Here is a 4,359-nt window from a genome sequence, read left to right as displayed (position 1 = left end):
ATTTACTTATTTATTTATTTTGGCAGAACCGGAGATTGAACTCAGACCCTTGCGCTTGCCAGGGAAGTGCTTATTCCACTGAGCCATCTCCCCGGCCCCAGCAATTTTATTTTTATACAAAAGATAAAAATAAGGGCACCAAAGGGGTGAGGTGGGGTGGTGCTGCCTGAAGTGGGGATTTCCACTCCAGGCAGCACCGGAAAAGTATTTTAGAATTCTGTAAACTTCCCAACTTATGGGCAAGGAGTGGGTCCCCTGCTCAGCTCCACCCTAGACCACAGGGGACGAGGTATATTTCAAGCCTCCTCCTAGTCAAAGCTTCCTGTCCCCTTCCTGGAGGTGAGGACAATAACTCCTGCCAAGCAGGGTTCCTGTGTCGCTCTGTGGTGTGAAGCTGCCCTCTGGAGGGCCATTCCCCTGTGCTAGAATGGGAAGGGATGCACAGTGCAGGACAGAAAGGCCTACCCGCGAGACTCGCTCATTCATTCATTCATTCATTCATTCATTCATTCATTCATCTATTCATCCATTTATCTATTCATTCATCCAGTTATTTACCAAAGCTACCCAGGTACCTCTGTCTCTGTCAGTCTATCAGAACCACGTGACAAACAAACATACCAAAGAGACAGGCACACACTCTGAGTCCACAGCTGGGAATCAGAATTAACGGGCGCCTCCCTGAGCCACTGGTGCTGTGTGAGCTGCATGTCTGCTCTGCAGAGGGATGGTCCCCACAGCCCTCTGGCATGGGTGTCTGCAGGGACACATGCCCACTGAGGGCTGCACACAGACAGGGTGACAGCAGAACTGGAAGGGTCTGTCTGATTTGGGGTGCAGGGCTGGCATCATGGAGCAGGTGCATGAGGAAGCGTCTGATGAACATCTCAGAGCACAGTTAAGCCAAACCATGGGGTCCACCTGGGTTCCTCTGTGCAAACTCAAGGACAAGCTAAGGCTCAAGGGAGCAGGAGTGGGGTGGCCTCAGACTCTGTGAGCCCTCTGTCCCCTCTACCCTCAGTCCCACAGCTGGCTGTTAGGGTGGCCTCCAGCTTCCAGCACATCCAGCATTTCTCTTGCCAACCCTTCACCTACAGCACTGACTGCTGAAGCCATTCCTTCTGTTCTGCCACCATTAAGCACCTATTGAAGGGCTGGGAGCCAAAGTTGATGTGTGTCACCTCTCCTTGGGAGGCTCCTATGAGGCACGGTGGGAAGATTTACACCACAGCAATCTGCCAACACTGCTTGTGGGGATTTTGTTTTTCCAGAAAGCCACATCCCAGCATACCGGTGGCCCCTGCCAGAGCAATGACACAGGAAGGCAGACCCTGGCTACAGGGCCGTAGTCAGGAGACAACAGTACTGTGACAATGCTTTCTCTTTTCTTTCTTTCTTTTTTTTTTTTAATTTTATTTATGTATGTATACGTGTGTGTGTGTGTGTGTGTGTGTGGCCAGCTCAGCTCACCTGGGGGCGGGACTGGCTGGCATGTGGTGCTGGAGGTGCTTTAGACCACTGAGCCATCTCACCAGCCCCAATGCATTCTCTTTTCTTTTCTTTTTTAACATTTATTTATTTATTTATTGTGTGTGTGTGTGGCCAGCTAAGCCCACCAGGGGGCGGGGCTGGCTGGCATGTGGTGCTGGGGGATCGAACCGCGGTCCCTGTGCTTTGCCATGCTTGTTCCAAGTAGGCGCTTTAGGCCACTGAGCCATCTCGCCAGCCCCGCTTTCTCTTTTCAAACACACTTTTTCCTTTTTTTTTTTGTGGCCGGCTCAGCCCACCCTGGGGGTGGGGCTGCTGTGGCCTGTGGTGCCAGGGGCAGGCATTATAGGCCGCTGAGATATCTCGCTGGCCCTGCACGCAGGCTCTTGAAAGGGGTTGGTGCACACCCAGGAAAAACCACACTAAGCATGCCCAATACTAGCAGCATGCACTGTTCCCCTCTTAGAGACAAGGAAACTGAGCACACAGCTGCAGGACTAGCTGCACTAGTCCACAATCACACACTAAGAACTAGCAGGGCCAGGACTGCAGCCAGGCCATTGGCTCTGGAATTTGTTCCTAATGACTCCGGCCCTGTCCCTGATAGCCAGCATGGGGCTGGGCACATTGGCACAGAGGGCACCCAGTAGGATCTACTGCCCAGCAGGGTTCTAACCTCTTGAGAGCGAGACCTGCAGCCCCACCACCCAGCCCAGGACCATTCACGTGAGAAGAAACAAGACATCATGTTTCTTGGCCCAAATGTCTGAAGGAGATTCTAGAAGGGAGCCCTGGTTCCCACATAGAAGGCAGGGCCGGCTAGGAGGGGAGAGTACATTACAGGCAACTGTGGGGCACTTATGGCCCTTGGTCTTTGGGGAGCAGAGTAGTATAACCCAAATTTCTTGTATGGGGGGCAAAAGGTGGTGGCTGCCCATGGGGTAAGTGGGAACAGTGATGGAGACCACCCTCCCACCAGCTGCTCCTCCCTGCTTCTTCCAACCTTGTCTCCCTCCAGTTCACTCTCTGCCCTCCCACAAGTCCTAGCACTGTGCGCCCTCAGTGATGCTGGCAACATCAATTGACAGGTAAATCATGTGGAGTACTCTTCCCATTTTTTTTTTGGGGGGGCTGCTCAGGATGCCTTCAGGGCAGGCCTGGTTTGGCTTGAGGATGAGGGGATCAAACCACTGCATCCTAAGCCTGACTGCTTTGTTTCAGCAGGCACTTAAACACCTTAGCCAATGGGCAGGCCCCTGATTCTTCCCATTTACCAGAGGTAGAAACTGAGATTGAGAAGGCCGAATTCCTGCTGCTATGTAGAGAGGGTAACCAGGTGCACAGAGCAGCCCTGCCCACATCAGGGGCCTGGGCAGAAGCTCAGCTCCCACGGTTGGCTGAGTCAGTCGGCTTGCTCCCAGCCTTGTCTCTGCTCCCTGCTGTCAAAAGCCTGTGCCAGCTTCCTGGTGTGGCCTGTCACCTCGCCTCCACCTGGCCTTCCTGCCAGTCAGCCTGGGCTTTGCTCTCCACCTCTCCCTGTCGGACAATCCCCCACCTCTATCTCTCAATCGGCCCCAGCCACTCCTGCCTTCCAGTCCTCACTCCTGCCATTCCCTCTGCCCAGAATGCCCTTCCTAGCGCCCTCTACCCAGCAAACTCTTCCACTCTCCCGGTGTCACTGCTTCCGGTGGCGAGTTCTGTCTCCCCCTTGGGCTGAGAGTCCCTCTTTCAAACTTTCCCAGGACCCCTGCCTGTCGCCTTAGTCCCGGGTAGCATCAATAACTCGAGTTGCCAGCTTAGGGGGAGGGAGGGATGTCTTGCTCTCCTGGGCATCCTCATGCTTGGCCCAGAGCCTGGCCCTTAATAACAGAGCCTCTCTGGTTGACATGACAGTGCCCTCTGCCACCACCCCAAAGAAGGCTCATCTGGACTTGTGTGAAGGGGAATGAAGGGGGGACAGTGGAGGAATCTCACTGGGGTAGCCTTCCTGTCCCCCTCCCCCGGGGGGTGTCATCCGACCTGTGGCCAACAGGGTTGGCTGAGCTGCTCACCATCTTTTCTCACTGCACCCCAGCTCAGGCACTCCCCCCCACACCAACACACAGGCGCTCCCTTCTCACCCGGGTTCCAGAACTCACTATTTGCAGATATTTATAGTTCCCTTCCCCAGCCAGGATTCCTCCTCCGCCCTGGGCAGTGCAGTGCAAAGAGCGGGAGCCCCCACACACACACCAAAAGGTGTGGGGGGGGGCTCTCTCAGTACCCGCCTCTGCCTGGTCCCCACGGGCAGCTACAGCCCCAGCCTCCGCACCCGCCCAGAACCCCGACCGCGCCTGGGCCTCGTTGCCGCCGCTGCAGCAGCCCTGGGTCGGGGGTGGGGAAGGCGGGCGCTCAGGCCCCCCGCCCCCAGCCCCGCTCCGAGCCGCGCGGGAGCCCGGGATGGGGGGCGGCGCACAAAGCAAGGCTCGGGCCCCGCGCCTCGGGACGCCCTCCGCCGTGCTCGGGAGGGGTCGGCGCGCCAAGGAGCTGCCCTGCGGGCCTGGAAGCAGCCGGGGGAGGGGGAGGGGGCGCCGCTGAGCGGCACCCTGCATCCCGCCCCCGCCCCCCAGGCCGCGCTCCAGCAGGGGCGCGCGGAGCGGCGCGGGGTATACCGGACTGCAGGGCTGCGGCGCGGCCCTCGGGCACAGGGGTCAACTCACCCATCGCCCGCTGGATCTCAGCAGCGGCTGCAGCAGCGGCGGCGGCGGCTCCGCGGTCCCCGGGGCCCCCGGCGGGGAGATGCAAGCGTCCACCGCAGCCTCTCGCCCCATCCCGGGCTCCTGCGGCGGCGGCGGCGGGCGCCCGGCATCGCAGGCGGTGCAGCCCCGGCCC

General features: G+C 58.2%; 1 protein-coding gene across 3 annotated transcripts in view; it reads right to left on the bottom strand.

Annotated features, from left to right (window-relative positions):
* The window catches only part of Mgat3 (mannosyl (beta-1,4-)-glycoprotein beta-1,4-N-acetylglucosaminyltransferase), an 18,735-nt gene that overhangs the window by 13,168 nt on the left and 1,208 nt on the right, over nt 1–4,359 (bottom strand). The window contains exon 1 of one of the 3 annotated variants that reach the window (XM_004634636.2): nt 4,188–4,359. The exons of 1 other annotated variant lie outside the window; for it this stretch is intronic. The gene's annotated coding sequence lies outside the window, so the exon portion shown is untranslated. The remainder of the gene's footprint in view (nt 1–4,187) is intronic. One more of the 3 variants, XM_023718987.1, reaches the window with a different exon arrangement.

Source organism: Octodon degus, unplaced genomic scaffold (genome assembly GCF_000260255.1).
Source record: "Octodon degus isolate 3935 unplaced genomic scaffold, OctDeg1.0 scaffold00064, whole genome shotgun sequence".
NCBI classification, from domain to species: domain Eukaryota; kingdom Metazoa; phylum Chordata; class Mammalia; order Rodentia; family Octodontidae; genus Octodon; species Octodon degus.
This window is presented reverse-complemented; position numbering and strand designations above follow the sequence as displayed.